This window comes from Solanum stenotomum, chromosome 12 (assembly GCF_019186545.1).
Source record: "Solanum stenotomum isolate F172 chromosome 12, ASM1918654v1, whole genome shotgun sequence".
NCBI lineage: Eukaryota > Viridiplantae > Streptophyta > Magnoliopsida > Solanales > Solanaceae > Solanum > Solanum stenotomum.
The window spans coordinates 23,525,401-23,545,420 of record NC_064293.1 but is presented as its reverse complement, the minus strand read 5'-3'; the positions used below and the strand labels follow the sequence as shown (position 1 = coordinate 23,545,420).

General features: G+C 38.9%; 1 pseudogene; it reads left to right on the top strand.

The window, feature by feature from the left end:
• The first annotated feature begins 4,205 nt into the window (after window positions 1-4,205).
• Window positions 4,206-19,282, top strand: LOC125846278 (uncharacterized; annotated as a pseudogene).
• The last annotated feature ends 738 nt before the right edge of the window (window positions 19,283-20,020 follow it).

Genomic DNA, 20,020 nt, shown 5'->3' with positions numbered 1-20,020 from the left:
CTTTTTTGTTATGCGTCTTGAAAAATGTATTAGCGACATTGTCAGTCTACACCACTAAGTGAGTTCCCAACAAATAAACTCTCCGAACCTGCGAGTAATGTACAACAGGAACCATCTCTTTCTCATGAGTCGAATAACTTTGCTCTGAGTAATTCAATTTTCGACTTTCAAAGGCCACATGATGACCTTCTTGCACTAACACTCCCCCAATAGCTTTGTCTGATGCATCAATATGCACCTCAAATGTCTACTCAAAATCAGGCAAGTTAAGTATTGGTTCAGATGCAATAGCTTCCTTCAAGTTTTGAAAAGCTTCTTCACACCTTACTAACCACACCCACTTAATATCTTTCTTCAAAAAATTAGTCAAAACCGCTGCTTTTTCGAATAACCAACAATAGATTTCCTATAATAGTTTGCCAACCCAAGAAACGATGTCAAATCCTTCATACTGCACGATGCTTGCCAATCAATAATGGCCTACACTTTCTTAGGATCCATTTGAACTTGGTTTTTACTAACAAGATGCCTCAAAAACCTAATGTCTTTGTGAGAAAATTCACACTTTTTCATTTTAACATAAAATGTATACTCCTTCAAGAGAGAAAAAACCATAATCAAGTGATTAACATGTTCGTCCAATGTTCGACTATAAATGAAAATATCATCAAGATACATAACCACGAAATCATCAAGATAGTCAAATAGTACATTGCTTATTAAGTTGCAAAACGTAGCCGGGGCATTGGTTAGCCCAAACGACGTTACAAGGAATTCATATGAACCATATCTAGTTACACACGTAGTCTTAGGCTCACCGCCTTCAGCTATTCTAACCTGCCTGTTGCCTGCCCTAAGATCTAATTAGTAAACTAGCATGCCTTGCTAAACCTATCCATCATATCGTAGACCAATGGAACCAGATACTTGTTCTTCACAGTTGCCTTGTTCAGCTCCCTATAGTTCACACAAATTTTCATCGTCCCATCATGCTTCTTTTGAGACAAAAGAGCTGCACCATAGGTAGGTGCTCCCTGTAGTCCACACAAATTAGTCCGACATCCAACAATTCATTCAGTTGTTTACGTAGTTCAACTAACTCTTTCGAAGCCATACGATAAAAATTTTATGCAGGAGCAACCATACCTAGAAGCAACTCAATTTTATGATCTATATCCCTCCTTGGCGGCAACTTCTTTAATAATCTAGGCAACATCACATCAACATAGTGTTTCAAAATTTTATCCACACGATCAGGCACTTCTACCGTGATATCTGGTTTCAATTCGACTAAGGCAGCAAGGATAATTTCATCACCCTTCTTCAAACCTATGTCAATAGACAATAGCAGACAACAACATTCCCTTGTCTTTCTTATTTGCAACTTTATTAACCTTCCCAAATGGATAAACACCTTAACAAATCCAGCATTGCCCTCATTCATGATCATTATCCCATCTAAGTGAGGAAACAGAACAAAATGGAATTTGCTAAGAAAATCGATCTCAAGTATGATTTCGAATTCACCTAGCAGAATCACCATCAAATTATGTTTTTCCACAAAATTTCTAGTCAACATAGGCAACCCATAAGCCATGCCCACAATGGCTTGTGCCTTGGAATTGACTGTTTTGACATAGGAAGGATTTTTAGTCAACTTAAGCCCTAATTTTGCAGCAATCTTAACATCCAAAAATGTAGGAGTAGCCCCTGTATCAGCCATAGCCATCACACATTGCTCCTTAACTTTCATTTCTATGTTAATCAGTGAAGCATGCTGATTCGAAGCATTGGAAGCCCTTTAACATTATTAACCAATGTAATCTGGTTGAAAAACAAACCCAACGGATTCGCCATGGCAGCCACAACTTCTTCTTCCTCCTCATCTTGATTCAAATTGCCAGCAAGCAAAGCATTCACTCTTTCTCGATTTGGACAAGCCTTAGCCAGGTGAAGTCCACCACAAGTTCAAAGACCCTTGGAATTTCCATCCTTGTTCCTCTGCCTGCCTTTATTTCCTTTTTTCATTGGTGCCTTCTCCTTGTCATTAGCATTGTCCTTACGATGTTCCTTTTTCCGGTCCCCTTTCTTCTCACATTTTTTCTTTGATTTCGAAGTAGAAGGAACATCAACTGAGGTCGAGTCGACCGTAAATCTACCAACGAATTATCAGTAGCAATTGCCCCTAGCAAATATTTAACATTCTGCCTCCGAAGTTCATTTTTAGTCCAACCTTGCATACCTGAAATGAAGTTATGTAATATATCCTCATCAGACTTACTTTTGATGTCTAACATTACAGAGGTATATTCCTTTATATAATCCCGCACTGAATAATTCTTCCATAGTTTGTTCAACTTGTCCCTTGCAAGCCATAATGCGTTTCTAGGGAGAAATTGATTACACATTTGTTTCTTTAATTTGGTACAATTATAAATTTTGGGTCGACCAACACTCTGATCATCCGCATTTTGAGTCCTTCACAAAAGTTTAGCATGACCAGTCAAATGCATGGTAGTGATATTCAACTTGTCTATTTTAGGCACCCTTGTAACAGTGAAATACTGTTCCATGTCCTAGATGAAATTCTTTGATTCCTTAGCACTTCTTACGCCACCAAGGGCTTTAGATTCCAGAATTCTTACCTTAGAAGATTCTCCATGAGTTGATCCCAACGTAGCAATGGCCCGACACAACATAACAATTTCTGCACGAAGATCTGTATTTTCTTTCTGCAATCCATCTATTTGTAGTGTTGTTGCCTCATGAAAATTAAAAGTTTCCGCCATGTGTTCATCTATATCAGTATGATACTGACCGATCTCACTATGAAACTTTTCAAATTCATTTCTCAGACCAATAATCTTCTTTAGAAGGTCCACTAATGTTGGATCATCCCAGCGTTCATCGTTGATCCCATTAAGGCCTCCACTCTGCGCAACATTTCTCAAATTTCAATATTTGTCATCATCGTTCGGCCGTGCTCTGATACCAATTGATAAAGGGGTGATTTTTTCGCTAACACCTCTTATAGGAAGTCTACAATTCTTGCAAACTTAAGCCTTAACCCTCTCACATTTTTGACTAAGTCTGAAAGACTTAACTTAATAGTAAGCAACATTTTAAAGTAACAAACACGCAATAACATACGAGAACACTTCCCAACAGTCCTCTTGTACCTTAGAACAAATTCCCAACCATGGCAAGGATTTGGGCATTGGTCTTGGAATGTATGTGGGAAAAATTTGTTTTAAGACACAAGAGCAATGTTCTGGTCTTAGAACAAATTCGTGAAGCCTTTCCTTTGAATGATTTGATATTAATAAAGGTTGGGAAGTGTTCCTGTATGTTGTTCTGTATTTGTTACTATGAAACGTTGCTTAAAATTATATGGGAAAAATAGTGCAGCGGTGCAGCTAAGTGTTAGTGGGAAGCAAAGAGTTCAAGGTGCTTGGGTGTTGGCAAGGTAGCTTGGACGTGCAAGGTAAAGACAAACGTATGGCACCTCAGGGCATACGTATGGTCAATGTTGTCAGCAAGGAAACACAGTGTGTTGGAATGACAAGGCAAGGCTGTGAGACTTGACGATGGCAAGACAAAGTCATTTACAAGTGTTGGCAAGAGTTGAGAAATTTGTTGAAATAAAACTACGTATCAGAAACAAGCTGAAATATTCTGAGCGTTGGAAATAGACTGAAATATTCTAAGGGTTGGAATTGATGTAAATTCGGCTAAGGCTATAGCCATGTGCTAAGCATATGATCTTGATGAATTTAAATTCGAATTATATTCTATCTCTTAGAATTTAACTGTTAGACTTGGTTTAAATCTAGTCAGGACAAGTGTTAGACACTTGGGAAATGTAACCGACTTTTGTAACTGCCTTAACTGCCTTGTGTAGAAATTTTATAAGGTGGAAGTTCGTTCTAAGGAACAAGAGGAATGTTCTGGCCTTAGAACAAATTTTTGAAGCCTTTCCTTTGATTGATTTAATATTAATAAAGGCTAGGAAGTGTTCCAGTATGTATGCTGTTGTCTGTTTGTTACTTTGAAATGCTGCTTTAAATTAAGTTAAGTCTTTCTGACTTAGTCAAAACGTGAGAGGGTTATGGTTGAAGTTTTCAAGAGTTGTAGACTACCTATAAGAGGTGTTAACAAAAAAAAAATCACCCATTTATCAATTAGTATCAGAGCATGGCGAGACGATGGTGACAAACATTGAAATTCGAGAACTGTTGCGCAGAGTTGAGGCCTTCATTAGGATCATAAATGAACGTTGGGATGATCCAACGTTGGTGGACGTTGTGAGGAAGATTATTGGTCTGAGATTGGAATTGGAAAAGTTTCGGAGTGAGATTAGTCTGTATCGAGCTGATATAGAGGAACACATGACTGAGACATTTAATTTTCATGAGGCATCGACACTACAAATAGATGGGCTGCAGAAGGAAAATGAAGATCTTCATGCATAAATTATTGTGTTGTGTCAGACTATTGCTATGTAGGGATCAACTCATGAAGAATCTTCTAAGGTAAGAATTCCAGAACCTAAAGCCTTTGGTGGCGCAAGAAGTGCTAAGAATTTGGAGAATTTCATCTGGGACATGGAAAAGTATTTTACTGCTGCAAGGGTGCCTGAAATGGACAAGTTGAATATCACTACCGTGTATTTGACCGATGATGCTAAACTTTGGTGGATGACTTGGAATGCGGAATATGAGAGTGCTGGTCGACCCAAAATTGATAATTGGACCAAATTAAAGAAAGAAATGCGTGATCAATTTCTCCCTAGCAAAGCATCATGGTTTGCAAGGGACAAGTTGAAGAGACTAAGGCAGAATGGTTGTGTGCGGTATTATATAAAGGAATTTAAATCTGTAATGTTAGACATCCAATTATATTTGATAAGGATAAATTACATAACCTCATTTCAGGTATGCAAGGCTGGGATCAAAACGAACTTCGGAGGCAGAATGTTAAAAATCTGACAGGGACAATTGCTGCTGCTGATTCGTTGGTAGATTTCCAGTTGACTCGACCTATTACTGATGTTCCTTCTACTTCAAAATCTAAGAAAAAGGGTGAGAGTAAAGGGGACATGAAAAGGGAGAGTCGTAAGGAAAATGCTAATGACAAGGGAAGGAACCAATGAATGAAGAAAATAAAGACAGACCAAGGAACAAGGATGGCAATTCAAAGGGCTATTGGAATTGTGGTGGTCCTCATCTAGCTAAGGCTTATCCAAGGCGAATCCATTGGGTTTGTTAAGAAAATATGCTTCGAATCCGCATGCTTCACTGATTAACATAGAAATTAAAGTTAATAAACAATGTGTGATGTCAATGGCTGATTGATGAGTCCATAATTTGGACTCATTTAGGGCCATATTTTGATAGTATTAGTCTCCTCGAATGCATATTTTGTTTCGAAAACTGATAAAATACCTTAAGTTTAAGGTATATAGGCTTGGAGACGAAGCATCGACACAATCAAGCAAAAAGGGGACAAAGACAGCTGAATGAAGGAAGAAGTGAAGACCTGAGGATCACCGAACCCATTCGACGTATCGCCAACAAGTCCCATCCTTGCCTTTTGTTCCATTGAGATGAGCCCTGAAGGAAATGATCAAATCGGCGGTGAAAAGGAGCAATCGGCGTGTCGCCGAGCAGTTCCGCAAAGCAGTACTATGTTTCCCAATGATACAAAACACGAGGATGCTGAAGGATAGATCAAGACGGCGATCTTGACTAACGACACCGAATGATCCACTGCAGCACAGACCTTTGAAAAGTATAAATACTCGTTGAGCTTAATATCATATTTTTAATATATAATTTTTGAACATAGAATTTTGAGTTCTAAGTGAGGAGAGGGTTTTGAAGAACTTGAAAATTCAAAGGGTTTCAACTCTAAGAATTTGGACTTGGGTCTGGTGGATTCTTCACTCTTTGCTTGTTTTAAGACTTAAATCTTCATACGCATTTGAATGTAAACTCATTTTGGTATAAATTTTTATCTATTTTACATGTCTAGCTAAAACCCCAATTCTTGGGGTGTGATTTTGTGAATATGAGTTAGATTATCTGTTGGGTCTTGCTTGTTGATGGTTTACTTGTTGTGTAACTGTGATTTCGTTTAGTAGTTGTGGTGGATCTTAATGAAAATGTAGTTGCAAATACGATTTCACCATAGTGTTTTTGGCTTGCTCGAGAGAGGGGTCGTAAAACTAAGACTACTAAATTGATGGCCGGTGGGAGTGGGTCGACATGAGGTTCAACTCGAGAGAGTGAACCCAAGTCCTTCTCCCAGACACTCAGCTCGAGAGAGTGAGTGGGCTAAGGTGGAGGTTGTTCTTCATGCGATAAGTGGGTGTCTGAGAGGAACCCATTTGATTCGGGGTAAGTTGCTCGAGAGAGAATTTACCCCCACTATAGTCTAGCCTAATCAGAAATACTCAACAGATTTATTATTAAAAGCATGTATCCAATAGTTTAGTCTATCCCGTATTCCTATCATTTCCCAATAATTCTCTCTCCTTGATTAGTACTCTTTGCATTTTTGCTTACTTGTTACAAACTCCCATTGTTAATTGACACTCTTGTGTCACCCCTTAGATTTAACATGTTTATACTTGATAATGTTTTTAGCTATGACTAATTAGAACTAAATTTTATTTTTCTATTAATTCTCAAAACCACTCCCTTGGGATTCGACCCCAACCTTTGGTTGGGTTACTTTACTATTGTACTATCGTAGACACTTACATTGGAAGTTGTGTCTTGAATACGCAAACATCAAAATAGAAAGGCTTCGAAACTACCGACAACTACTGGGAAAGTCAAGGAAAAGAGGCCTACTCCTGCTAGGAAAATCATTACCCTTGATCCTAATACTCCTTCATGGGCCAGGGATTTTGCAGAGCGGTGCATGTCTTTCTGGCAGATTCATAATCCACAGACCTTGGTGAAGCTGACACTGCTATTCCCCATGAGGTGACCTCGGGCCAATCTAAACAGATGGAGCTACGATTAGCCAGGATTCCCTCTTTATCTCCTTCTCTGTCTTTCTTTATTTTACCTTTTGGATTCTGTGTTATTTGCATTTGAGGACAATTGCTTTTATTAGTGGTGGGGTGAGGCCCACTTTACTTTTGTGCATATTTAGTTTGACTGTGTGTTGGGTTTTGATACACTATTGTGTCTATACATTGCTTTTTGTGGATGTTTGAGCTTATGGCTCCTTTTATTTTAAATTGCAAAATAATTTTGACCCGTTAGAATATTTTTACCACCTCTCTTGTGTTAAATGTGGCTGTTCCATAGCAAAATTTGAGTCTCGGTTCCGATCAATATCGATGACTTGAATAGTTCTCTCAATCGAACGAACATAAATGTGCGGCTACGATGAGGCCAAATGAAGTTGCATAGACAATATGTGAACTCTTTACATCTCGTTGTGATTAACCATGTATCAAATTGACTATCTTGTGATGATCGTTGCACACTAGCGAAAGTGTGGAGTCTTTTTTTATTGAAGTGTCAATGCCTAGGTGATGAGCTTACCTTAAACCATGTATGATAGATCCTAGAATTTGCCCCGTTGGTCCGGTCGACTAAGTAAGGCTATCTCTTGATATAATCTTAGGTAGCATTGAAGAGTGTGAGCCAATTTGACATATACCTCTTTTGTGACCTACCTTGTGAGTGTGCAAACCTCTCTTGAACCCCCATTGAACCTTACCTTTCTTTGGAAGAAACTTGATGAACACTAGACCTCTTTCTTTATCCATGACCCATAATCCTCAAGAAGTTATGGTTAGTTTGAATAGCCAAGTTAGGCCAAAAGCCTAAGTTGGGGGTGTGGTGAAAAGAGAAGGCAAATCAAGAAGTGCAAGAAAGTCCCTCTTACTCATGGTTTTGAGAAAAATGGAACCCCTCCATGTAAAAAAAAAAGAAAAGAGAAGAGATATTTGTGGAATAAAAGTACAAAAGAAATAGGGTACCCATACAATCCATGGAAAGTGAATAATAGGATGACTTATGAGCACTAAAGAGAATGATGAAGGAAAGAGAAAGGAAGTGTTGGGAACACAACATTCCATGAGGATGAAAGTCACTAAGCCTAAATGACCATACCTTTGCACTCAACCCCATTACAAGACTTGAAAAGACCTTTTTGATCTTGAGTGACCTGAAACAAATGTCGAGTGGAAAATATGGGCAAACCTTTGGGTGAAAGCATGCATTGTGTTCTTCTTTGTGAGAGTGAGTGTTGCATTTGATTCTGGAACTTTAAATGATTAAACCATTATGTCTGAATATGGAGTCATTCTTTGTGTGAGGGAATTTGAGCACTTTGGTTGAGCTTGAACTTGCATTTGAAGCAAATATTGTGACCATGAGATTCTTTGATAATGGTGAGTCACAATTTGAATCTTTGAGTGCACATTTGATCTTTGCTCAACTAAATTGAGTCTTGTTGTGTGAATTCATGATTGAATCTTGTGTAGCACTGTTCGAGACATCCTTTTTGAGTGGTTGAGCTTGAGTTTGCTTGAGGACAAGCAAAAATTAAGTTGGGGGTGTTGATGAGTCCACAATTTGGACTCATTTAGGGCCATATTTTGATAGGATTAGTGTCGTCAAATGCATATTTTGTCTCGAAAACTGATAAAATACCTTAAGTTTCAGGTATATAGGCTTGGAGACGAAGCATGGACACAATCAAGCGAAAATGGGACAAAGGCAACTGAAAGAACGAAGAAGGGAAGACCTGAGGATCGCCGAACCCATTCGGCATATCGCCAACAGGTCCCATCCTCGCCTTTTGTTCTAGTGAGCTAAGCCTTGAAGGAAAGGATCAAATTGGCGGTGAAAAGGAGCAGTCGGCGTGCCACCGAGCAGTTTTGCGAAGCAGTACTATATCGCCCAATGATCCAAAACACGAGGATGCTGAAGGATAGAGCAAGACGATGATGAAACCTACCAAAGGGCAGATCGCCGAGTTAATCGGTAATCTTGACTAACGATGCCGAATGATCCGCTGTAGCACAAATTTTTGAAAACTATAAATACTCGTTAAGAGTTATTGCTTAATATCAGATTTTTAAATAGACTTTTTTAACATAGAATTTCGAGTTCTAAGTGAGGAGTGGGTTTTGAAGAACTTGAAGATTCAAAGGGTTTCAACTCCGAGAACTTGGACTTGGGTCTTGTGGATTCTTCATTCTTTGCTTGTTTTAAGACTTAAATCTTCATACCCATTTGAATACAAACTCATTTTGGTAAAAATTTCTATCTCTTTTACATGTCTAGCTAAAACCCCAATTCTTGAGGTGTGATTTTGTGAATATGGGTTAGATTATCTATTGGGTCTTGCTTGTTGATGGTTTATTTGTTGTGTAAATGTGTTTTCGTTTAGTAGTTGTGGTGGATCTTAATGAAATTGTAGTTGCAAATATGATTTCACCTTTGTGTTTTCGGCTTGCTCGAGAGAGGGGTCGTAAAACTAAAACTACTAAATTGATGGCCGGTGGGAGTGAGTCGACATGAGGTTCAGCTCGAGAGAGTGAACCCTAGTCCTTCTCCCGCACACTCATCTTGAGAGAGTGAGTGGGCTAAGGCGGAGGCTGTTCTTCAGGTGACAAGTGGGTGTCTGAGAGGAACCCATTTGATTCTGGGTAAGTTGCTCGAGAGAGAATTTACCCCCATTATAGCCTAGCCTAGTCACAAATACTTAACAAATTTATTATCAAAAACATGTATCCAATAGTTTAGTCTATCCCGTATTCCTATCACATCCCAAGAACTCTCTCTCCTTGATTAGTACTCTTTGCATTTTTGCTGATTTTTGCTTACTTGTTACTGACCCCCATTGTTAATTAACACTCTTGTGTCACCCCTTATATTTAACATGTTTATACTCGAGAATGTTTTTAACTATGACTAATTAGAAATAAATTTTATTTTTCTATTAATTCTCAAAACTACTCCCTTGGAATTCGACCCCAACGCTTGGTTGGGTTACTTTACTATTGTACGATCGTAGACACTTGCATTGGAAGTTGTGTCTTGATTACACAAACATCACTGATACAGAGGCTACTCATACGTGCGTAGATGTTAAAATTGCAGCTAAATTAGGGCTTAAGTTGACTAAAAGTCCTTCTAACGTCAAGACAGTCAATTTTAAGGCACAAGCCATTATGTGCATGGCTTATGGGGTTCCTATGTCGACTTAAAATTGGGTGGGAAAACATAATTTGATGGTGATGCCGCTAGGTGAATTTGAAAGCATACTTGGGATCGATTTTCTGAGGAATTTCCAGTTTGTTCATTTTCCTCACTTAGATGGGATAATGATCATGAATGAGGGAAATGCTGGGTTTGTTAAAGGTGTTTATCCATTAGGGAAGGTTAATAAAGTTGCTAATAAGAAATACAAGGGAATGTTACTGTTTGCTATGTCGATTGACAAAGGTTTGAAGAAGGGTGATGAAACTATCCTTGCTGCCTTAGTTGAATTAAAACCTGATGTGACGGTAGAAGTGCAAAGCTGTTGGGGGCGTGTTAGTGCAAGAAGGTCATCACGTGGCATTGAAAGTCAAAAATTGAATGATGCGGAGCAAAGATATTCGACTCATAAGAAAGAGATGGTTGTTGTTGTACATTGCTTGCATGTTTAGAGAGTTTATTTGCTGGGAACTCGCTTTGTGTTGCGGATTGACAAAGTTGCTAATACATTCTTCAAGAGACAGAAAAGATAAGTCCAAAACAGGCAAGGTGGCAGGAATTTCTGGCTGAATATGACTTTGTGTAGGAGCATAAGCCAGGAAACCACAACCAAGTCGCTGGTGTGTTGAGTCGAAAGGAGGTATTTGCTGCTATATATTCTATTTCAAAACTTGAGACTGATTTTCTTGATAGGATTAGGTTATGTGCTTTGAATGACTCATTATATGTAAAGTGGATGGGTCAAGTTTAAGAAGGGACTATGAAGCGATACTGGATTGAGGACGATCTACTTCATTTTAAAGGGGGAGGATCGTGGTACCAAATAATGGTGGACTGCGCAAAGATTTAATGAAGGAAACACATGAAACTACTTGGGCTAGTCATCTGGGTGCCGAAATGATGTTAGCTTTGCTGTCCCATGTTTATTTCTAGCCAAAGATGGAAGATGATATAGAGGCGTATGTGAAGACTTGTCATATTTGTCAAGTGGACAAGACTAAACGTAAGAAGGAAGTTGGTTTGTTGAACCTTGCCTATTCCTGAAAGGCCTTAGTTGTCGATAAGCATGAATCTCATTTCTGGGTTTCCTAAGGTAGATGGCATGGCGTCTATTATGGTTGTGGTAGACAAATTTTTAAAATACTCCATTTTTATTGTTGCACCTAACTTATGTTCATCTGAGATTGCTCCTGAATTATTCTATAAGTACATGGTTAAATACTTTGGTGTTCCAGTTGATATTGTGAGTGATAGTGATACACGTTTCATGGGTAGGCTTTGGAAAGCTTTGTTCTATATGATGGGAACTGATCTCAAATTCTCTACTGCAAACCATCCACAAACAGATGGACAAACAGAAATGATTAATCATTTGATAGAAGAATATTTGAGGAACTATGTGACAACAAGTCAGCGGATTTGGGTTGCTTTGCTTGACAATGCGCAGTTTTGTTATGATTTACATAAGTCATCAACAACAGAGATGAGCCCTATTGAAATTGTTTTAGGCAGGCAACCTATGACACCATTAGATGTTGCTAAGATTAAGAATCAGGGGAAGTGTCCAGCAACGTACAGGGTTGCAAGGGACAAACTTGAAATGATTTCTGAAGCTCAAGTTAGTTTGCATAACACTCAGCGGTGCATGAAGAAATATGTTTATCAACATCGTCGCTCATTAGAGTTCAATGTAAGTTACCAAGTGTTGTTGAAACTTACTCCTCAAATCTGGAAAAAAATTGTAAGTAAGACTAGATATCGGGGTTTGATTCCTAAATACGACGACCCATTTGAAGTGGTTCAAAAAGTGGCTGAAGTTGCTTATTGATTGAAGCTGCTAAAAAGGTTGAAGATTCATACTACTTTCCATGCGCGTTTCTTAAAACCTTACTCTGCAGATGCAGATGGTCCAAGCAAGAATAGGTCGAAGAGGGCTCCTCTATCTACACCTACCCAGTTTGATGCTGAGATAGAAAGGATCGCTGATCACCGGGTTCTGGGCAGAAGTAAGAAGAACATAAAGACTGAGTTCTTGATACATTGGAAAGGTAAGCGTGCAGTGATGAGTCCAAGATTTGGATTCATTTGGGGCTTTGTTTATATAGATTTAATGTCCTCAAATGCGTAATTTGAGCCATAAACTGATGTTAAAGCCTTGATTTTAACGTATATGGATTGAGGAGCAAAGCAAGGACACTAACAGGCAAAAATGAACAAAATAAACTGAAGAAGTGAAGAAAGGCGAGCCTGATGTTAGCCAAGAGCACTTGAAAATTGCCGAGTGGCTATTTTGACCGCCTAAAGTTCCAGTGTGCCAGCCCTAAGGGAAGAAACCAAGTCGGTGATAGGAAAGGGGCAGTCGGTGAATCACTGAGTAGTTCCACAATGCAAAGAGTGATTGGCCAAAGTTACAGGACTTGAGGATGCTGAGAGCTAATGCAAAAAGGCGATAGAAGAGAGCAAAGGGCGGTTCACTGAACCAATCGGTGAACTCGACTTCTTGCCTAATGGCCCTACGTGGCTAATTTTTGGCGACTATAAATACAATTTTGAACTGTTAATTTAGGAGTTTTCTTTTCCTGATTTTAGCTTACTACCATTTTAGAAGAGTTTCTTAGTAGACTTGCAGGTTTTTGAAGATTCAATTCGGAGATTTTGCAAGTGGGTTTCTCATTTTCTTCGATTTTGAGCATTGCAAAGGCTAAATTACTCTTACCCAATTGATGGCTAATCGATTTGGTAACCGTTTTTACCTTTTTAAGATGTTTGGCTAAAACCCCAATTCTTGGGGTGTGGTCATGTGATTATGGGTTGAATCATTTATGGTATTATTAATTACTAGTTTGAATGCTATATTGAAGTGGGTTCAATCATTAGTTGTGGTTTAATTTATGAATTGTAATTGTAAATGCAGTTCTAAGTTTGTGTTCTTAGCTTGCTCGAGATAGAGGTTTTAGAACTAAGACTATTGATTAATGGTTTGTGGGTATTGGGTTGAACTGGGTTCAACTCAAGAGAGTGAATCCTAAACCCAATCCTACCCATCTAGCTCGAGAGAGTGGATGAATTAAGGTGTGGGTTGTTCTTAATTGCTATGCTTGTTGATGTTCGTAAGAAATCACCTGATTCGAGATAGTTGTTCGAGAGAAGGCTATCTCCCTTATAGTCTAGCCTTCCCATTGATTTGCAGCTGTTTACTAGTGGTTTCAATTACCCATATATCAAAATTTGCTTAAAATCGATCACATCCCGAGAATTCCTCTCCTTGTTGTTATTTCAAATTGTTTGTGACTGCGTTGCAGTTGATAAATGCAAGCGAAAACCCCCATCTGACATTCGTGTCACCCCTTTTAATATGTTTCATGTCTTTTTTTTATTTCTATTCCTATAGTTAGTTAGATCACATTCGTACTTCTTGATTGGGATTCGACCCCAACTCATTTGTTGTGTTTTATATTGCTTAACGATCTTTTGCACTTAGAATTAGATGAAGTGTATTTGATAAAAGTTAAAATTAAATCAAAATGGCATCGCTGCTGGGGAATTGTGTTGTTTAAAATTCTTTTAGTGAAGTTGAATTGTGATGTTTGTAGTTATAGTTGAATCTACTTATTTTAGTTTTTGGTTTTGTGTTGCTTGTGTTAAACAGAAGAGGAGATGAGCATTAACGGAAGTAATGTGTAACACCCCGACTTTTCCAAAACATCTAAATTAACTTGTATCTTCGTGGAAAGACAAAGAGGGTGAGTAATAAATTAAAAAGGATGTGGTATGTCATATTTTAAGTGTTCAAGGGTTTTATCTCAAGTTTTGAAGTTAAGTAAGTGGCAAAATAAAAGTTGGCGAAAGTTATCGTAAGTTCCTTTTTAAAGATTTCTTTGAATTTTGGGTCAAATGTATTGGTTGTTTTCTCCCAATATATAAAGAGTTAGAAGGCCTATTACCCATTAAATCGAAGATCTACGAGTCTAGTTTGCAACGCACAAAACCCCGTATCAAACGGACATTCGAGTAAAAAGTTATGAGGGTTTTACTAAGGACTGCCAGGGCAGAATTTGAGTCGGGTAAAGAAATATGGTATGTCGGCTATTTAACTTTTTAGCCATGGAAACAGTTCATTTCAGTTCCAAAACCAGAAAGAAAACTTAGGAGAGGGTTCCTATGGAGTCCTAGCATGACGAAGGTTAGTTTTGATGATTTCTACCATTAAACATTGCCCCCGTGCCTAGAAACGTAATCTCTACACGTGGCAATCATTTTTCCCTTTTATTTGCTGCGTTTGGAGCTGGTTTTTGAAGATATAAATTTGTAACTATTGGTGTTTCTTCAAGGTTTTAACTTGGTTAACTAAGGTAATCATCTCGGGACTCTTTTATGATTGTTTTTATGAATTTCTACGAATGTTTCGACAAGTTGGGGCAATATGGCAAATCTGCCGATATAAGATTAATTATAAACTGTTTATAGGTGCATACCAGCTGTGTATAATAGTGTTTGTGAAGCTTAGGACATAAGGAACAACTTTCGTGAAGGAACTATGGTCTTTCGAGCGTTTATTGGAAAGGTATGTTAAGGTTATTCCCTTCGTTCGACATGTTTCCTTAGATGTAGTTAACGTTGGTGAAACTGTAGATGTAATTGTGAGTGGTTGGCTGATTGGGTGGTTATAACCCCTCATTTTAAGGACTCACGATCTGTTAAGAAAGACCCTAAGTTAAGAACGACTTGGAGATTATTCATATATATGTTGTTTATAGCTAAATTGCTCGCCTTCAGCCTATTTAATTGTTTGTTGTCGCCCTTGGGGTTATTGTGGTTAGTTGTTGAGCTATGATCTGCCTATGGGGGCTATGATGTTGTCTAATAGGACTATGTTGACGCCAAAGAGGGCTATGTATTGCCTACAGGGCTATGTGATGCAAAAGAGGGCTACGTGCAATCCACAGAGCTATGATGTTGCCTAAGAGGGCTATGTGCTGCCTATGGGGCTATATCGTTGCCAAAAAGGGCTATGTGACTTCTTACGAAGACAAGGGGATACCGATAAAGTTATGTAGATTGATTTGGCACCTTCTGGGCTTATGGGGGCCTAAGTAGGTGGTATGTTGTTTGTTCCTACCGGGCTTATGGGTGCTTGGTTAGGTTGATGTTTGATCATTATTGTATTTTATTAGATTCAGTAGTGGGTTGGCATGCTTATCTAAATTTGATTTCCTCTCCTGATTGTTTTTGGTATATTATGATACGTGCTCATTTAGTCTACAACCTTTCATACTCTGTACATTATTTTGTACTGACGCCCCATTGCCTGGGGGGCGCTGCATTCATGCATGCAGGTCCCAACAGACATCCAAGTAGACCTCCTCAGCAGCAGGATTGAATTCTATACGGTTGGCTAGCCCTTTCCTTCGGAGCTGCTAGAGTGTGAAGGTTTGTTAGCTTTTGTTATATATATTTTTATGGGTAGGCTGGGGCCCTGTCCCACCAATCTTTACTACTCTTAGGGGCTTGTAGACTAGTGTGTGGGGTGTACAACTACGTTATGGCTATGCTGGCCTAGTTTGTTGGTTTGCTGCTGCTTGTTAGTTGTTTGAGGTATTGCATTGATATATACCTGCTTTCAATTTCACTGTAGAGATCATGGTGGCCTCGATGGCCCAATCAAGACTTTTGTGCTAGTTGGTTATTTCTTTATATGAACTCTTGGGAGTAGCTGTTTCTTTTATAGATTTGTTGACAGGGGTCTTGCCGGCCGATGGCTTAATTTTAAGCCCAGATATACTTGTTTGTTTTCTTGGTTACGTGTGGCTGCCATGCGCTAGTAGCAAATGGTTAGGCAGGGTCGGCTCGAGCCTATTTTCTGGCATTAGGAGCCAGTTGCGCCCTTCGAGTTTAGGGTGTGACATAATGGTAGCCAAGTGGGCCACCAAGATGATGTTGGAGACCTCAATGACATAAATGACCCAAATGTCAATGAACCAATTCCATTGGGTTGTGTGGGGCAATACGTCTACCTCCAACTGAAGGAAACATTGTTTTTCACATTATTAGCACAATTCTTTAGCTCCTACAATTGAAAGGCTTATTTGGGGGACACGCTCATGAGGATTCCCATGAGTATATTTGAAACTTCGTGGACGTTTGTGGTCCATTCTCATTTAAGAGCATATCGCAAGAATCAGTCTGTCTCAGGTTGTTCCCATTTTCTTTGATGGGTGAGGCTAGTAAGTGGTTGGCTGAGTTGCCAAGGGATTCCATCACTTCTTGGGACGAGCTTATCACCACATTCCAAGTGCGATTTTACCCCATTGAAGATGATGACTATTAAGGATAACATCCAAGGTTTTAAACACTTGGAAGGTGAGCCAATCCATGACACATGGCTTAGGTTTAAGAAGTTGGTGCTGCAATGCCCTACTCATGGACTTCCTAATATTGTGCTGTTACAATACTTCTATAGGAGCCTCGACTCGGTGAAGAAAGGAGTTGCTAATCAACTTGTTCCCGGTGGTATAATGCAACAACAACCTTGCTTGAACCCTCTTCAGCCTTATCCTTTTTCTTGGAAGAAACTTGAACAATTGTGACCCCTCTTTATCCATTCACCCATAACTTTCATGAAGTGTGGTTTGTTGAATAGCCAACTTAGGCCAAAAGACTAAGTTGGGGGTGTGGTGAAAAGAGGAGGAAAGTCAAGAAGTGTGAGAAAACCCCCCTTTGAGTTATGGTTTTGAAAAAGATGGAGCCCGTCCATGTAAAAAAAGAGAGAATGAAATGAAAAAGAAGAAAGAAAAGAAAAAGAATGAAAAAGTTGTGAAATAAAGTAGTGGAAGTTGCAAAAGAAATGGGGTATCCAATAGTTGAATAATGGGGTGGATTAAGAGCATGATAAAAAGTTAAAGAAAAGGAGGAAAGTGATGTTCAGACCACACTTTATGAAGGTAGAGGCCACTAAGCCAAAATGACCATACCTTGACACTCAACCCCGTTACAAGCCGTGAAAAGACCTTTGTGATCTTGAGTCAGCTGAAACGAATGTTGATTGGAAAATAAGGGTAAAACTATGGGTGAAGTCATGCATGTGTTCATGTTTGTGAGTGTGAGAGTTGTATGTGATTCCAGAACTCTAAATTGTTGAAGATTTTTTTCTGAAATTTGGAATCATCTTTTTTGTGAGGGCATTTGAGTACCTTTGTTGAGCTTGAACTTCCATTTGAAGCAAGTATTGTGAACTTGAGCATCTTTGATAATGGTGAGTCACAATTTGAATCTTTGAGTGCACAATTGATCGTTGCGTGAGTAAGTTGAACCTTGTTGTGTGCATTCATGTTGAGTCTTATGCAACACTATTTGAGACATCCTTTTTGAACTGCGGATCTTGAGTTTTACTTGAGGACAAGCAAAAGTTTAAGTTGGGGATGTTGATTAATCCGAGATTTAGACTCATTTGGGGATTTGTTTATATAGATTTAGTGTCCTCAAATGCGTAATTTGTGCCATAAACTAATGTTAAAGCCTTGATTTCCAGGTATATGGATTGAGGAGCAAAGCAAGGACACTAACAGGAAAAAAGGAAGAAAACAAATTGAAGAGGTGAAGAAAGGCAAGCCTGATGATTGCCAAGAGCACTTGGCGAATCGCCGAGTGGCTATTTTGACCGCCTAAAGTTCCAGTGTGCCAGCCCTGAGGGAAGATTCCAAGCCGGTGATAGAAAAGGGGTAGTCGACGAATCGCCAAGCAGTTCCACGATGCAAAGAGTGATCGCCCAAAGTTACAGGACTTGAGGATTCTGAGAGCTAATGTTAAAAGGTGATAGAAGAGAGCAAAGGGCGGTTCGCCGAACCAATCGGTGAACCCGACTTACCTCACCTAATGGCCCTACGTGGCTAATTTTTGGAGACTATAAATACAATTTTGAATTGTTAATTTAGGAGTTCTCTTTTCCATATTTTAGCTTACTACCATTTTATAACAATTTCTTAGTAAACTTGAAGGTTTTTGAATATTCAGTTCGGAGATTTTGCAAGTGGGTAACTGATTTTCTTCAATTTTGAGCATTGTGAAGGCTAAATTACTCTTACCTAGTTGATGGCTACTCGATTTGGTAACAGTTTACCTTTTTATGATGTTTGGCTGAAATCCCAATTTTTGGGGTGTGATCATGTAATTATGGGTTGAATTAGTTTATGGGTATTGTTAATTACTAGTTTAAATGCTATATTGATGTGGGTTTAATCATTAGTTATGGTTTAATTTATGAATTGTAGTTGCAAATGCACTTCTAAGTTTGTGTTCTTAGCTTGCTCGAGAGAGAAGTTTTAGAATTAAGACTATTGATTAATGGTTTGTAGGTATTGGGTTGAACTGGGTTCAGCTCGAGAGAGTATATCCTAAACCCAATCCTACCCCATCTAGCTCGAGAGAGTTGATTAATTAAGGTGTGGGTTGTACTTAATTGCTATGCTTGTTGATGTTCGTAAGAGATCACCTGGTTCGGGATATTTGTTCACGAAAAAGCTGTCTCCCTTATTGTCTTGCCTACCCACTGATTTGTAGTTGTTATCTAGTAGTTTCAATTATCCACATATCAAAATTTGCCTATAATCGGTCACATCTCGAGAATTCCTCTCCATATTATTATTTCAAATTGTTTGTGACTGCGTAGTAGTTAATAATTGCAAACAAAAAACCCCATCTGACATTCGTGTCACGCCTTTTAATTTGTTTCATGTCTTTTTTTTACGACAATTTCTATTCCTTTAGCTAGTTAGATCACATTCGTATTTCTTGATGGAATTTGAACATGTACCACTCCCTGTGGGATTCGACCCCAACTAATTTGTTGGGTTTTATATTGCTTAACGATCGTTTGCAATTATAATTGGATGAAATGTATTTGATAAACGTTAAAATTAAATCATGCAACTGATGCACTCTGGGAGAAAGCTAAGGACTTATTTCAGTTTGATGACCAAATCAATGACTATCTGAAAACAGTCTAGATGAGGTCATCGAATTCAAGTGGTGCAGGTGGTCTGTTAGACCCATAGTCTAACTAAGAAAACGTCGAACGAGCATAGAAAAGATTTGGGCATTGGTCTTGGTATGTATGTGGGTAAAATAATGCAGCTGTGCGGCTAAGTGTTAATGGGCAACAAAGAGTTCAAGGTGCTTGGGTGTTGGCAAGGCAACTTGGACGTGCAAGGAAAAGATAGGACTATGGCACCTCAGGGAATACGTGTGGGCAGTGTCGTCAGCAAGGCACGACAATGTGTTGGCTTGACAAGGCAAGGCTGTGGGACATGATGATGGAAAGACAAAGGCATTTAGAAGTGTTGGCACGGGTTGAGAGATTTGCTGAAATAAAACTAAGTGTACGCTGAAATATTGTAAGTGTTGGAAATAGGCTGAAATATTCTAAGTGTTGGAATTGATGTAAATTTGGATAAGGCATAGAATTGACACGTGCTAGGCACATGGTGTTGATTTATTTAAATTCGAATTATATTCTATGTCTTAGACTATAGCTGTTAGACTTAGTTTAAATCTGTCCGGACAAGTGTTGGACACATGACAGATGTAACCGACTTTTGTAACTCTTGATCCCTCTAGATATGTTCTTTTGTCATCCTAAAAGTGAGAGGAGACACTTGGTCCTCACTAGTGTACCAAGCTCTATTGATCTTGGTCATGCCATCAAGAAGTTGAGACGCTACTTCATAGGGTTGTTGCATTATACCTCTCGGAACAAGTTGATCAGCAACTCCTTCGTTCACCGAGTCAAGACT